This window comes from Cervus canadensis, chromosome 8, assembly GCF_019320065.1.
Source record: "Cervus canadensis isolate Bull #8, Minnesota chromosome 8, ASM1932006v1, whole genome shotgun sequence".
NCBI lineage: Eukaryota > Metazoa > Chordata > Mammalia > Artiodactyla > Cervidae > Cervus > Cervus canadensis.
This window is the reverse complement of record NC_057393.1, coordinates 43,633,794-43,651,281: the sequence shown is the minus strand read 5'-3', so window position 1 is coordinate 43,651,281 and position 17,488 is coordinate 43,633,794. Positions and strand designations below refer to the sequence as shown.

Genomic DNA, 17,488 nt, shown 5'->3' with positions numbered 1-17,488 from the left:
ATCTATTATAAGACTTAGGCATAAAAATGGCCCACTGAATTTTTCTTGCCAAATAACAGGAAACTGGAAAGCTGCTACATAATCCCATTTGTCAGCATTTTTATAGTCCTATCAGACACTCTTGTGTGTCTTTTACTATTTACTTTGCTGTATCAAATTGGATGCCAAATTCATTTTCTAAAGAGTTAAGTCTGAGTTATTTCTCAATTAACTTGTCAGATTACTGAATTTGAATTATGCCATCAAGGAATGCTATCTAAGTGAGCAATCATGCTTCTGAATCATTAAACTTCATGCGAGCATGACAAATATAGCTATTGAGGCTTCAAACTTTTGGATACTATTAACTTACAGTCTAATCAACTGGAGAATTTAGAGTTCTATTATTGTTACCAAAACTCCAAGACATATGTTCAAGAAATGATAACAGGGTTCAAATCTATAGTGATTTGGTTAAACATTCCAAGTTCTTTATAATCATCTAATTCATACCTCTAAAGATAGTTATATTACCTTTACCCTACTAAGCAGAGTGATTTTATTTCTATTGCTGAATTTGTTAAACTTATTCCTTTCTTAGTTACTTGATTCTTGTATTTTCTGACTGGAAAAATTTACTTGAGATTTTTCTGCATCTTTTTTATTCTTCAGACTCCAGCTCATTTTTATTTTAGAGCAGTTTTACAAAAATTTGCATAGATAGTACAAAGAAGCCCCATATACCCAGGCCTATTTTCCTTTATTATTAACATATTACACTGCTGTTGCTTAGTCACTAAGTCATGTCCCACTCTTTTGCAACACCATGAACTGTAGCCCACCAGGCTCCTCTGTCCACGGGATTTCCCAGGCAAGAATACCGGAGTGGGTTGCCATTCCCTTCTCCAGATGATCTTCCTGGCCCAGGGATCAAACCCATATTTACTGCATTGCAGGCAAGTTATTTACTGCTAAACCACCAGGGAAGCCCATTTGTTACAATTAAAGAAATAATATTGATACACTATTATTAACTAAAGTTCATACTTCAGATTTCCTTATTTTTTTTCTTTTATTTATTTCCCCTTTTATTCTCCAGGGTCCTCTCTAAATACCACATTGCATTTAGCCATCACATGTCCCCTGTCTCCCTCTGGCTGTGACATTTTCTCGGATTTTTCCTGTTTTTAGTGACTTTGATAGTTTTGAAGAGTACTGGTTAGTTATTTTGTAGAATATTCTTCACATTATATTTGCCTGTTGGTTTTCTTATAATAGGATGGGTTATGCATTTTTAAGAGGAAGAGCACAGAGGTGAAGTATCAACTTCATCACATCATGTATTAATAAAGGTATGTAATATCAGCATGATATCACTGCTGATGTTGATTTTGATCCCCTGGCTAAGTTCTTTTCATGCTTCTTTTGCAACTTCCAGAATTTGCTTTCTATTTTTTTATTTATTTCCCCACCAGGTTCTCCCTGTAGCCCACCAGGCTCCTCTGTCCACGGGATTTCCCAGGCAAGAATACCGGAGTGGGTTGCCATTCCCTTCTCCAGATGATCTTCCTGGCCCAGGGATCAAACCCATATTTACTGCATTGCAGGCAAGTTATTTACTGCTAAACCACCAGGGAAGCCCATTTGTTACAATTAAAGAAATAATATTGATACACTATTATTAACTAAAGTTCATACTTCAGATTTCCTTATTTTTTTTCTTTTATTTATTTCCCCTTTTATTCTCCAGGGTCCTCTCTAAATACCACATTGCATTTAGCCATCACATGTCCCCTGTCTCCCTTTGGCTGTGACATTTTCTCAGATTTTTCCTGTTTTTAGTGACTTTGATAGTTTTGAAGAGTACTGGTTAGTTATTTTGTAGAATATTCTTCACATTATATTTGCCTGTTGGTTTTCTTATAATAGGATGGGTTATGCATTTTTAAGAGGAAGAGCACAGAGGTGAAGTATCAACTTCATCACATCATGTATTAATAAAGGTATGTAATATCAGCATGATATCACTGCTGATGTTGATTTTGATCCCCTGGCTGAAGCAGTTTGCCAAGTTTCTCATCTGAAAAGTTGCTCTTTTTTATATGGTTTCATGCTGTACACTTTAGAAGATAGTCACTGCAGGCAACCCGCACTTAGGAGGGAAAGTATTACTTCTTCTGCACAGATTTGCCTATTCTTTATATCCATTCATCTGTTCAATCACATATTTATACCAGCATGGACTATGGATATTTATTTTATACTTTCACTTATAATCTAACACTATAATTATGTACTGTGATGTTCAGATTGTTTTAGGGTGCTCTTTCAGTTCGTTCCTGTGTTTGATATACTCCACCACTGTGGACTTCTCTCTCGTGCACTTCCTTATTGCAAATTCACCGTGAATATTTCCTGCCCCAGTCTTAGCATCAGTTATTTCTTCAAGTACCACTAGCTCCCTATTTTGAAGAATTGTATTAAAAATCAAGATATGGGCACTAGGTATGCTACTGAGGTATCATTGCTTCTAAGATTATCAGATAACAGAACAAGAAAATACATGTAGGTATATTACATATATTCCCACTTATATACACATATCTATAAATAAGTATTTTTGTAAACCATCTGCTTTTACTTGTGAGCTAAAGTACATGAGTGTATAGTGGGATCTCCAACTCTAAGTAATTATCACATGGATCATTCTAACCTCTACCCATTATTATCTGTAAACTAATATTCCAATAATGAGAAATCTGACATTCACAATTCATTAATTTAATTGTTCAATTATAATGTAAGTATATAATGCTATCAGAATTGTGAAGCTGTACTCCTATGGAAAACAATTTTATCAACTACAGTAGAAAGTTTATATAGTTTCCTTTGTCTTTAGTCTTACAGACTGCACTTATTTCCAAAGTTACTTTGTCATATTTCTCCTCACCTGCTCTAGTGAGACTGTTTCATATATTTTTAATATACTTTGATTGATTGTGTGATAACTTCTGCATTCCTTCCTGAGGTTCTCCAATCTCTGAAATGATTTGTAAAATGTATATACCTTAAGGTTCACATATTGTGTTGTAAATTTCTACAGGTTTTCAAGATACATAGGGACATTTATCCACCATTACAATAGCATACAGATTAGTTTTATTGCCCTAAAAATCCCTTGTGCTTCACCTATTCAACCCTCTTCCTCAACCCCTGGAACTCCTGAGACATGTCATTATAGTTTTGCCATTTCCAAAGTGTCATATAATTTTAATTATAAAGTTTGCAGCCTCTTCAGACCAGCTTCAATATGCATTAACAATTCATCCATGGTATAATTAGTCATGGTATTATTGGTTTATTTTACCCTGGGGATTCTATGTTTGAGAGGAATATGAATTCAACTGAGCTAAATATGCATCTGTACTATGTAAGCATCCATGATTACCAATTAGATTCAGAGAAAACTTGCAAAGAAAAAAAAATACTGAACCAACACAAGTTAGTCTTGTTAAATACTTTAATAGAAAATTTCTTAGTTTTTGAAAACTTTTCATATTTTTTATAACTTATACTATAATTTGAAGGCAATCTCAATAAAATAAATTGTTATGAAAGGAGAGATTCAGGGTTACAAAGTATAATAAAGTTCTTGAATCTCACAACTGTATTAAACACAACATAGCAATTTAAAATAGCTGAAGAAACCTGACTATACGAGGATTTTATTTTGAATATACGAATGAAAAAAAGTGTTGTAATCTTTACTAATAATCATTTACTAGTAAACCAAAAGCACCAGACCAAAAAATAGGGTTTTAAATTCCAAGACTACAAAACAACCAATTTTGTACACTTTATGTGATTTTTGGATGCACAATCAAATATTATCATCAAAAGTTGACAAAGAAGAAGGAGATCTGAATGTAAGATTAAACATTCAAGCATGATCTGAGAGAAATTATCCAGCATTGTAATTTATAATACTTGATTTTCAGAACCAACATTAACTGATTGTAGGACACTGGATGTTAACTTGAATCCCTGACACCACCTGTCAACTCTACACTAAGCTATCTGTATCACATGGATAGTATGAGGATAAAGTGAGGAAATAAATGTGCATATGCTTTGAAAATGTCAGTATGCTATACAAGGGTAAGTTAGTAGCAGTAAATGTGGTGAGCTTGCCTGTCTGGCCCCACACACTCTCACACATCTCACCTCACACCACACTGCTCCTCTGGCTTCAGCCACACATGCCTCCATTCTGCTTCTCAAGGCATACTTTCTCTTGGGAATGGTTTTCACACATGCAGTTCCTTTACCTGGAGTATGTTTTCTTTCAGAGTCTTATATATATCCTCCAATCCCTGCTTTCAATACCCTTTATGTGGTTTAACTTTATTCATCCTTCATGTATGAGCTCAAGTTATACTTCACAGGGAAGCCTTCCCTGACAGCTTGAAAGATGAAAACTCAAGTTGAATTTCTATGTTGCAGTCTAGAGGCAGTATAAGAGGTCACTGGCCTCTTATAGACTTCAGCTGACTGAGTAAAACCTACTCACATCACAGACAGTAGTCTACTTTGCTTAAAGTCTACTGATTTAAATGCTAATCACATTTTTAAAAATATCTTCACAGCAACATCTAGGCGGGTGTTAGACCAAACAAATAGACAAAATTCCCTAGCCAAACTAACACATAAAATTAACTATCTTAGGTACAGATACCCACATGCCTCACTTTAGCCTCCTTCAAGTATATTCTTAAATGTAATCTTAGTGAGTACTTTCCAAACCAGCTTATTTAAAATTGTAACCTGGCCACCTCCATGTCACCTTCCTTCAAACTATACCTACTCTCATTTCCTACTTCATTTTTTTCACAGAACACATTGCTAAAGGATATACAGTATAATTAATCCACACACCTATATAGCTGCAATAGAATATAAGTTTTATAAGGACAAGGATTTTTTGGTCAGTTTTATTAACATGATCTTTGGGAGGTATATAATAAATACTTACTGGATTAATGAATAAAATCATAAATAAGATTTGATTACCAAATATCTCATTTACTAGTTATGCACCTTGAGAAATTAGTGTTTCCAGGCCTAGGCTTATTAATCTATAAAAGAGTTATTATAATACTATTCAATTATATACTAACTATAATGACTGACACAATAGCACTAATGCTAGAATTACCTATACTTGACAAGATACATAAATATTTAGAGAACTGTGAAACTGCTTTGATTTCTTTTTCACTGACCATCTCTAAATTGGCTTTGCCAGGCAGGGAAGTGCAGGCAGGGAGGAGAAATAGACTTTGATACTATTGATAGCAGATTGATCAATAATCAAGAGTTTATTAAAAAGAAGTATGGTTTTGGCCTTTTTTATTGGTATTGTCAAAATAATGTTATCCTTTTCAGAGTATAATAAATTCTGGCTGAAAATGCTATGGTACACTCCCTAGATCTTGAGATTGCAGTTTTGCCTTCAAGAGGATGAAAGAAGGTAAAGAGACAATATTACACAGTGACTTTGAATACAGACCCTGAACTAAGGATTTATAGACAAGCTTCATCACTAACCAGTTATGCAATTCAAGTGTATCAAGTAAACTCTGTAAACTTGTTTCCTTAAATGTAAAATTAGAGTAATAACAAATATATCTATCCTATAGGAGTGCTCTAAATACTAGAATACATAATATTTGCAAAGTACTTGGCACAAAATTTCATGCACAATAAGGACAAAAAGTTTGTTTTTGTTGTTTCTGTGGGCATTATTCTGTCATGTGATCATCTTCAAAACTGAGGCAAATATAAAGGCATTGCTCAAGTTACTCTAAGGCTTTTTACTAGAGTAATATTCTGACCTTCCTATAGGGACATCCTATATCATCTTCACTGTATGAAACACCATGAAGCCACTTGGGTTTCCCTGGTGGCTTAGCTGGTAAAGAATTTGCCTGCAATGTGGAAGACCTGGGTTCAATCCCTGGGTTGGGGAGATACCCTGGAGAAGTGAACAGCTACCCACTCCAGTATTCTGGCCTGGAGAATTCCATTGACTATATAGTCCATGGGATCACAAAGAGTCAGACACGACTGAGCAACTTTCACTTCACATGAAACATTAGTTTCTAAAATTAAACAACCTATACATTAATATTGTACTATGTGCCAAATCCTAAGTAAAGTGCATTTAGTGTGTGCATTGAGGTAGGTGCATGATACAAAATATTTCAGACACACCCACTTGATGCAAGGGGTTCAAAATTTTTACTGTAAGACAATACAAAACAATAATTTGAAAAGTCATATGCACTTCTATGTTCATTGCAACATTATTTATAATAGCAAAGGCATGAAAAAACCTAAACATCCATTGACCAATGAATGTATACAGAAAATGTGCCAAATATATGCAAAAGAATATCATTCAACCATAAAAAAAGAATGAATCTTGACATTTGCACAATGTGGAAAACCTTGAGGGCACTATGTTAAATGAGATAAGTTAGAAAAGAAAAGATAAATACCTTATGATCTCATATGTGGAATCAAAACCAAAACTAAATAAAACATGAATAAATTCATTTTTAAAGTAATTCATAAATAAAGAAAACAGAAAAGATTGGTGACTGACAATGGATGGTTGGGGAAGACAAAATGGGTGAAAGAGGTCATAAATAAAGAAAACAGAAAAGACTGGTTGGTGATTGACAATGGATGGTTGGGGAAGACAAAATGGGTGAAAGAGGTCAAAAGGTACAAATTTCCAGTTATAAAATGAGTAAGTCACAGATATATGATGTATAACATGACTATAGTTAATAATGCTGTATTCCACATTTAAAAGCAGCTAGAGAGTGAATCTGTAGTTTTTATCACAAGAAAAAAAATAGCTATCTCTGGTGACAGATGTTAACTGGACATACTGTTGTGGTACTTTTGCAAACATATCTTCCTCAACATAAGATGGGGTTACAAACTGATAAACTATTTGTAAGTTGAAAATACTCTGAGTCAAAAATGTTTTTAATACACCTAACCTGCTGAGCATTATAGCTTAACCTAGCCTATCTTAAATATGCCAAGATTATTTACATTAGCCAACAATTGGACAAATAATATAACACAAAGCCAATTTTATAATAAAGTACATATTTTATAATAATTTATTGAATATACAGCTCCACCCATCAACAGAAAATTAGAATAAAGATTTACTGAGCATGGCCCTGCCCATCAGAACAAGACCCACTTTCCCTCTCAGTCAGTCTCTCCCATCAGGAAGCTTCCATAAGCCTCTTATCCTTATCCATCAGAGGGCAGACAGATTAAAAACCACAATCACAGAAAACTAACCAATCTGATCACATAGACCACAGACTTGTCTAACTCAATGAAACTATGAGCCATGCCATATAGGGCCATCCAAGACAGACAGGTCATAGTGGAGAGTTCAGACAAAACATGGTCTAATGGAAAAGGGAATAGCAAACCACTTCAGAGTTCTTGCCTTGAGAACACCATGATTAGTATGAAAAGGCAAAAAGATGAACTTCCCAGATCGGTAGGTGCCCAATATGCTACTGGAGATCAGTGGAGAAATAACCCCAGAAAGAATGAAGAAACAGGGCCAAAGCAACAGCAACAGCCAGTTGTGGATGGGACTGGTGATGGAAGCAAGGTCCAATGCTGAAAAGAGCAGTACTGCATAGGAACCTGGAATGTTAGGTCCATGAATCAAGGCAAATTGGAAGTGGTCAAACAGGAGATGGCAAGAGTGAACATCGACATTTTAGGAATCAGTGAACTACAATGGACTGAAATGGGTGAATTTACCTCAGATGACCATTATATCTACTACTGTGGGCAAGAATCCCTTAGAAGAAATGGAGTAGCCATCATAGTCAACAAAAGAGTCTGAAATGCAGTGCTTAGATGCAATCTCAAAAACGACAGAATGATTTCTGTTTATTTCCAATGCAAACCATTCAATATCACAGTAATCCAAGTCTATGCCCCAACCAGTAATGCTGAAGAAGCTGAAGTTGAACGGCTCTATGAAGACCTACAAGACCTTCTAAAACTAACACCCCAAAAAGATGTCCTTTTCATTATAGCAGACAGGAATGCAAAAGTAGCAAGTCAAGAAATACCTGGAGTAACAGACAAATTTGGCCTTCGAGTACAGAATGAAGCAGTGCAAAGGCTAATAGATTTTTGCCAAGAGAACACACTGGTCGTAGCAAACACCCCGTTCCAACAACACAAGAGAAGACTCTACACATGGACATCACCAGATGGTCAATAGCAAAATCAGATTGATTATATTCTTTGCTGCCAAAGATGGAGAAGCTCTATACAGACACAAAAACAAGACCTGGAGCTGACTGTGGCTTGATCATGAACTCCTTATTGCCAAATTCAGCCTTAAATGGAAGAAAGTAGGGAAAACCACTAGACCATTAAGGTAAGACCTATTTCAAATCCCTTAAGATTTTACAGTAGAAGTGACAGATAGATTCAAGGGATTAGATTTGACTGACAAAGTGCCTGAAGAACAATGGACAGAGGTTTGTGACATTGTACAGGAGGCAGGGATCAAGAACATTCCCAAGAAAAAGAAATGCTAAAAGGCAAAATGGCTGTCTGAGGAAACCTTACAAATAGTTGTGAAAAGAAGAGAAGTGAAAATCAAAGGAGAAAAGGAAAGGCATACCAATTTGAATGTAGTTCCAAAGAATAGCAAGGAGAGATAAGAAAGACTTCCTCCATGATCAGTGCAGAGAAATAGAGGAAACCAATAGAATGGGAAAGACTAGAGATCTCTTCAAGAAAATTAAAGATGCCAAGGGAACAATTTCATGCAAAGATGGGCACAATAAAGGACAGAAATGATATGGACATAACAGAAGCTGAAGATATTAAGAAGAGGTGACAAGAATACACAGAAGAACTATACAAAGGATATCTTTATGACTCAGATAATCATGATGGTATGACCACTCACCTAGAGCCAGACATCCTGGAATACAAAGTCAAGTGGGTCTTAGGATGCATCACTACGAACAAAGCTAGTGGAGGTGGTGGAATTCCAGTTGAGTTATTTCAAATCCTAAAAGATGGTGCTGTGAGAGTGCTGCACTCAATAGGCCAGCAAATTTGGAAAACTCAGCAGTGGCCACAGGACTGTAAAAGGTCAGTTTTCATTCCATTCCTAAAAGCAAGACCCAAAGCATTTCCCAAGGAATGATCAAACAACCATACAATTATACTCATGTCACACAATAGTAAATTAACGCTCAAAAGTCTCCAAGCCCGGCTTCAACAGTACGTGAACTCTGAACTTCCAGATGTTCAAGCTGGATTGAAAAAGGCAGAGGAACCAGAGATCAAATTGCCAACATCCACTGGCTCATTGGAAATGCAAGAGTGTTCCAGGAAAAAAAAAAAATCTACTTTTTTTTATTGACTATGCCAAAGCCTATGACTGTGTGGATCACAACAAATTTTGGAAAATTCTTAAAGAGATGGGAATACCAGACCAACTGACCTGCCTCATGACAAATCTATATGCAGGTAAGGAAGCAACAGTTAGAACCCAACATGGAATAACAGACTGGTTCCATACCAGAAAGGAGTACATCAAGGCTGTATATTGTCACCCTGTGTATTTAACTTATATGCAGAGTATATCATGAGAAATGCTGGGCTGGATGAAGTACAAGCTGGAATCAAGATTCCCAGGAGAAATATCAATAATCTCAGATATGCAGATGACACCACCCTTATGGCAGAAAGCAAAGAAGAACTAAAGTGACTCTTAATGAAAGTGAAAAAATTGGCTTAAAACTCAACATTCAGAAAACTAAGATATGGCTTCTGGTCCCATCACTTCACAGGAAATAGATGGGGAAACAATGTAAACAGTGAGAGACTTTATTCTGGGGCTCCAAAAGCACTGAAGATGGTGTCTGCAGCCATGAAATTAAAAGACGCTTGCTCCTTGGAAGAAAAGTTATGACCACCTAGACAGCATATTAAAAAGCAGAGACATTATTTTGACAACAAAGGTCCATCTAGTCAAAGTTATGGTTTTTCCAGTAGTCATGTATGGATGTGAGAGTTGAACTATAAAGAAAGTTGAGCACTGAAGAATCATTGCTTTTGAGCTGTGGCGTTGGAGAAGACTCTTGAGAGTCCCTTACACTGCAAGGAGATCCAACCAGTCCATGCTAAATGAAATGAGTCTTGAATATTCATTGGAAGGCTTTGGCCACCTGATGCGAAGAACTGACTTACTTGAAAAGACCCTGATTGAAGGGTCTGGGAAAGATTGAAGGCGGGAGGAGAACGGGATGACGGAGAATGAGATGGTTGGATGGCATCAGAGACTCAATGGATATGAGTTTGAGTAAACTCCGGGAGTTTGATGGACAGGGAGGCCTGGTGTGCTGCAGTTTATGGGGGCGCAAAGAGTCAGACACAACTGAGTGACTTAACTGAACTGACTGAATGCTCTACTGAAGGTGAAAAACAGAATGGTTGTATGAGTACAGAATGGTTGTGGATGTATCGGTCGTTCACCCTTGAGGTCCTGAGTCTGATTGGGAGCTGTAGCGTATTGCCACTGCTGCTATCATATCATTGCAAGACAGTACTGTAATGCCTATGGATAACCAGATAAAAGATAAAAATTAAAAATTCAAAGTATTGTTTCTATTGGGTGAGTATAGATCTCATACCATTGTGATTTGAAAAATCATAAGATGAACAATCACAAGTTGCGATTGCCAGTACTGTATAAACAGATATCAAAACATTATATTGTGCACCTCAAACTAATATAAGGTTATATCAATTGTACCTTAATAACAGAAAATGTTCGCATTTGAATCAGTTCTAATGAGGTGGATGAAATTGGAGCCTATTATACAGAGTGAAGTAAGTCAGAAAGAAAAACACCAACACTATATATTAAACCATATATGTGGAATTTAGAAAGATGGTAACAATGACCCTATATGTGAGATAGCAAAAGAGACACAGATGTAAAGAACAGACTTTTGGACTCTGTGGGAGAAGGCAAGGGTAGGATGATCTGAGAGAATAGCATTGAAACATGTATATTATCATATATGAAAAAGATTGCCAGTCCAGTTTTGATGCATGAGAAAGGATGCTCAGGGCTGGTGCACTGGGATGACCCTGAGGGATGGAATGGGGAGGGGGGTGGGAGGGGTTGCAGGATGGGGAACACATGTACACCCATGGCTGATTCATGTCAATGTATGGCAAAACCCACTACAATATTGTAAAATAATTAGTCTCCAATTAAAATAAATAAATCAATTTAAAAAAATATATAAAATGTCCCTATAGATGCTGTAGTTGAGATAAAGGAGCCATTTCCCATCCTAATTTCTGTTTTAGAATTGGAAATTAAACTAATTTCAAGTTTAATTCCTTAACAAAATGAGAAGAAAGGCTGTTATTACATCAGCACCTTTGTTAATTACTGAATGTTGCTGCAGGGTATTTTTCTAGTCCTGAGCAAATCTCCTACTATTTCATCTTTTCTGTTTGCATGATCAAATTATGGTCCAGTTGATTTTTTATTGGAAATGCTTTGGGTATTGCTTTTAGGAAACTTTGCTTACTTTGGGGGATTTTTTTTGGACCCTTGGGTTTATTATGCAAAGAGAACCCTCAGATTTATTTTGGCTTCCTTCTGAGTTGTTGAATCAGCTTTTGCCATTCGGATTTAACATTTGAGTTTTTAACCAACAAGTCCATAAGTTGATTTAGGTTAGATAACCATATGTACCCTAAAGAATTCTAAACTTTTCTATACATATGTGCTGATACTTAATGGATTTAGTGAGTGTATTCTCAGTCACTAAGTTGTGTCCAACTCTTTGCAGCTCCATGGTCTGTAGCCCAGTAGGCTCCTCTGTCTATAGATTTAGACAAATATTTAAATATAACTCTTAATTCAGCCAAACTCCAAGGTGTAAACTCTGTAGTTGCCTAAACACCTGGCTCATGGGAGGGATGGATCTTTATTGGTAACTGGCATTTGTGGTTTTCAGAGATCACTAATTAAAGGCAGGAATTCTGGACAAGGGGAAGAGAAGGGAGAAGTTGACTGAGGTGTAAGACACAGATCATAAGGAAAGGGGGGAAAAGAGAATGCTGAATACAGAGAGGCAATTGAAGGACAAGGAAGGGGAGAGTTTGCTAGGAAAAGAGTCTCATTTGTTAATTGCTTAATTGCCAATACCCATTGGATGTTGGATCATTGAAGAAGCAAGACAGTTCCAGAAATACATCTATTCTGCTTTATTGACTATGCCAAACCCTTTGATCATGTGGATCACAACAAAGTGTGGAAAATTCTTAAAGAGACAGGAATGCCACACCACCTTACCTGCCCCTTGAGAAATCTGTATGCAGGTCAGGAAGCATACATGTCCTGTATGCAGGACATGGAACAACAGACTGGTTCCAAATTGGGAAAGGAGTACATCAAGGCTGTATATTGTCACCCTGCTTATTTAACTTACATGCAGAGTACATCATGAGAAATGCTGGGCTAGAAGAAGCACAAGCTGGAATCAAGATTTCCAGGAGAAATATCAATAACCTCAGATATGCAGATGACACCACCCTTATGGCAGAAAGTGAAGAGGAACTAAAAAGCCTCTTGATGAAAGTGAAAGAGGAAGTGGTTGGCTTAAAACTCCACAATCTAAGATCATGGCATCTGGTCCCATCACTTCATGGCAAATAGACGGGGAGACAGTGAAAACAGTGACAGACTTTATTTGGGGGGGCTCCAAACACACTGCATATGGTGACTGCAGCCATGAAATTAAAAGATGCTTACTGCTTGGAAGTAAAGCTATGACCAACCTAGACAGTATATGGAAAAGCAAAGACATTACTCTGTCAACAAAAGGGCCATCTAGTCAAAGCTATGGTTTTTCCAGTAGTCATGTATGGATATGAGAGTTGGACTATAAAGAAAGCTGAGCACTGAAGAATTGATGCTTTTGAACTGTGGTGTTGGAGGAGACTCTTGAGAGTCCCATGGACTGCAAGGAGATCCAACCAGTCCATCCTAAAGGAGATCAGTCCTGAATATTCATTGGAAGGCCTGATGTTGAAGCTGAAACTCCAATACTTTGGCCACCTGATGCAAAGAACTGACTCACTTGAAAAGACCCTGATGCTGGGAAAGATTGAAAGTGGGAGGAGAAGGGGACACCAGAGGATGAGATGGTTGGATGGCATCACTGACTCAATGGACATGAGTTTGAGTAACCTGTGGGAGTTGGTGATGAACAGGGAGGCCTGGTGTGCTGAAGTCCATGGGGCTGCAAAGAGTCAGACACGACTGAGTGACCAAACTGAACTGATTTGGGCAAAAAATCTTAGTGAAGACGTTTTTGATTCAGAATTTCATTTGGAGGACTTTGTGAAACTGTATCTCCTACTGTACACACTCAGGACCAAAAGATACAAACAAAATAGAAACAAAATGATTCACTAAGACCCTCCCAAGCTTGCTTTGCAGAGTACCGGAAAAACAATACATAAGAAAAGAACTTGCTGACAGCCCCTTATGCTGTACATCTGGGAGGCATTTTGTAGATAAAGAAAAACTGAAAATGAATTTTAGATATCGAAGGTCGAAAATCTGCCACATATAATACACTGGGATCACATGTAAAAACACTGAACTTCACCGCTGAAAATTAGCACATGAAACTCATGAAAAACAGTCATGGTTGTGCAGAGAACTCTTGAAATTTACTATTAATTTCTACCCACCATTTCCTAGCCTTCTCCACCTCCTGCTGCTGCTGCTGCTGCTGCTGCTGAGTTGCGTCAGTCGTGTCCGACTCTGTGCGACCCCATAGACGGCAGCCCACCAGGCTCCCCCGTCCCTGGGATTCTCCAGGCAAGAACACTGGAGTGGGTTGCCATTTCCTTCTCCAATGCTTGAAAGTGAAAAGTGAATGTGAAGTCGTTCAGTCATGTCCGACTCTTTGCGACCCCATGCCTGCAGCCTACCAGGGTCCTCCATCCATGGGATTTTCCAGAAAAGAGTACTGGAGTGGGGTGCCATTGCCTTCTCCCTCTCCACCTCCTACACCCTACTTAATGAAATAAATATCTCATTCAAAGAGCCAGCTGAAGAGACAGATCTGAGCGTTGCTCCCTGTTGTCTTTGCTTGATGACCCACCCCACAGTAAAGCTTTTTTTTTTTTCTCTCTCTCGCTGCAAAGGCTGTTGCCTCAGTATTTGGTCTAGACATTAAATGGCAGGCAAGAAGCCCACATGCTCTGTCACATCTTCATGCCAACAAAACTGCTGCCCAACTGGTCCTGAAAAATCTTATTCTTTACTTTTCTAAAGTTAAAGAAAGTGAAAGTCACTCAGTCGTGTTGGACTCTTTGCGACTCCATGGATTATATAATCCATGGAATTCTCCAGGCCAGAATACTGGAGTAGGTAGCTTTTCCCTTCCCCAGGGGACCTTCCCAACCTAGGGATTGAACCCAGGTCTCCCGCATTGTGGGCAGATTCTTTACCAGCTGAGCCACAAAGGAAGCCCAAAGCACTTCCCAAATGAACAATTTTGTTCAAATTAAATGTTCTCCAGAAGAGAGAAGAATGTTCTCCAGAAGAGAGAAGAAGACCTAAATCATTCTTAAGTGAAGTAACACTATTTAGAAAAAGAAATGCAAGAATTAGTATTCGTATATATATATATATATATATCTCAATAGTTTTCCCTGGAAGGGAGAATATTTAGTCTTCAATGATCCCATAAAAACTGGCTACCATTGGCAGGAATATCATGCTTGTGCACCTTGAGTCTCAGGTCCCCAATCTTACAGTTGGTCATCTCTGAACATATGACAATCTGTATGCCCCAGCAGAGCATAAAACCAAAGAGAACACTCTCTCTGGATCAAAACCAAGATCTCAGGACCAAAACACCAGGTGAAAGGAAAACCTTTTCTGGTTGTATTGATGACTCAGCAAAACTTCTCCAAACACAGAATCAGGAAGAAGAGCAAACTTATTGGTCTGGGTCTGTGAGACCAGCTTGACAGGTTTGTGTGCCTTATATCTATGTCCTACCTTGTGATTCTTCTTCTTATGGTAAATATTTTAAAATAGCACAACACAAGCTAGTACCAAAGAAAGCAAGAAGGAATGAAAAGGAATGCCTCATTCTATGAAAGACGCCAAACACATGGAAATCAATAGCAAAAACCAGGTTAGTTAGTCAGTTCAGTCGCTCAGTCGTGTCTGACTCTTTGTGACCCCATGAATCGCAGCACGCCAGGCCTCCCTGTCCATCACCAACTCCTGCAGTTTACTCAAACTAATGTCCATCGAGTCAGTGATGCCATCCAACCATCTCATCCTCTGTCATCCCCTTCTCCTCCTGCCCCCAGCCCCTCCCAGTATCAGGGTCTCTTCCAATGAGTCAGCTCTTCACATGAGGTGGCCAAAGTACTGGAGTTTCAGCTTCAGCATCAGTCCTTCCAATGAACACCCAGAACTGATCTCCTTTAGGATGGACTGGTTGGATCTCCTTGCAGTCCAAGGGACTCTCAAGAGTCTTCTCCAACACCACAGTTCAAAAGCATCAATTTTTCGGTGCTCAGCTTTCTTCACAGTCCAACTCTCACATCTGTACATGACCCCTGGAAAAACCATAGCTTTGACTAGACGGACCTTTGTTGAAAAGCCAGGTACCAAAGTACAAATCAATAGCAGTTTACTGATAAAAGAACTCATCACAAAAGAAAGTAGAGGAGTACAAAGCCCATATTGACTCACCATATCAGCATAGACTCATCAAGCCACTCACAGGAAGGAACAAGAAGCCTCTGTGGGTAACATACCTGGAGAAAGGCTGCGGTTCACAGCAAAAGCAATGCAGATGTTATGTTGGTGGAACCTCCAGGAAGTCTATAAAAATTAAGATCACCAAAATGAGGTTATTTACTCAGAGATCACTACAACAAGGAATCAGCTATCATCATATATGTTTAGCAGAGACTCAAAGGCAAGCAGGAGACTGGGAAAGCTTTATAGTGGGGGGAAAAAAAAGGACAGGTTCAGGTATGCTCTGATTTGAGGTTGCTGGCATGGGAATCTGGAGTAAAATAAAGTGGAAATGGGGCATCCTATGTGATTGGTCTGTGAAGCATTTGTCTTTCTCTAGGTGGTCCTGAGTTGAAAGTGGGAGTGAAAGTTACAGATGTTGGGAGTTACTAAGTCCTAATCCAAGTCTCCTGCATTGCAGGTGGATTCTTTAACATCTGAGCCATCATGCAAGCTCAAGTCCTAACCACTTTTGGCCAACTGCTATAGAAGTTGTGGTTTGACTTCCCCGGTTGGTTGCTTCAGAGGTTATGAGTTAGAGTTTTGTTTTAATATGTGGTCTAGTGAGTGTTCATTTGCATATTCAGTCACTCAACTATAAAATTTCTGGAGGAAAACATAGTGGAAAATATTTTTACCTTGGGTTTGGCAAACATTTCTTAAAGTTGACACTAAATGCACATACATAAAAGAAAGAAGTTGACATATTGGACTTAAGAACTTCTCCTTTATGAAGGACAATGCTAAGAGACTGTAAATATAGACTCCTGATCAGAAGAAAATATTTGCAAATGATATATCTGATAAAGAACTTGATTCTAGATTATAGACAGAACTCTTAAAAGGTAATTATAAGAAAACAAACAACAGAATCAAAAATGAATAAAAGATTTGAACAGACACATAAAAAAATAAAATGATGTTCAACATCATTAGTCATTAGGGAAATGCCAATTAAAACTACAATTCTCCTACACTACAAACCTATTAGAGTGGCTAAAATGACTACCCATACCAAGTGTTGGTAAGATGGGGAAGAAAGGAAACACTAATATACCTCTGGTAGGAATGCAAAGTACAGCCATTGGTAAAAGATGTCTGGCAGTCTTATACGTTTATCATATAACCCAGCCATTCTACTCTTAAGTATTGAAAAAGACAACACGTGATTCACTGCAGATGGTGACTGCAACTATGAAATTAAAAGATGCTTGCTCCTTGAAAGGAAAACTATGACAAACATAAACAGCATATTAAAAAGCAGAGACATCAGTTTGCCAACAAAGGTCCGTATAATCAAAGCTATAATTTTTCCAGTAGTCATGTATGGATGTGAGAGTTAGATCATAAAGAAGGCTGAGTGCAAAAGAATTGATGCCTTCGAATTGTAGTGCTGGAGAAGACTCTTGAGAGTTCCTTGGACTGTCAAGGGAGATCAAAGCAGTCAATCCTAAAGGAAACAAACTCTGAAGATTCATTGGAAGGATTGATGCTGAAGCTGAAGCTACAATACTTAGTGACCACCTGAATCAAAGAGCTGACTCACTGGAAAAGACTCTGATGCTG

The 17,488-nt window shown here is 37.9% G+C and overlaps 1 long non-coding RNA gene across 1 annotated transcript in view; it reads right to left on the bottom strand.

Moving 5' to 3' along the window:
• The window catches only part of LOC122446190, a 162,663-nt gene that overhangs the window by 46,831 nt on the left and 98,344 nt on the right, over positions 1–17,488 (bottom strand). Inside the window, exon 2 of the long non-coding RNA XR_006270807.1 lies at positions 15,940–16,006. This is a non-coding gene — a long non-coding RNA (uncharacterized LOC122446190). The remainder of the gene's footprint in view (positions 1–15,939; positions 16,007–17,488) is intronic.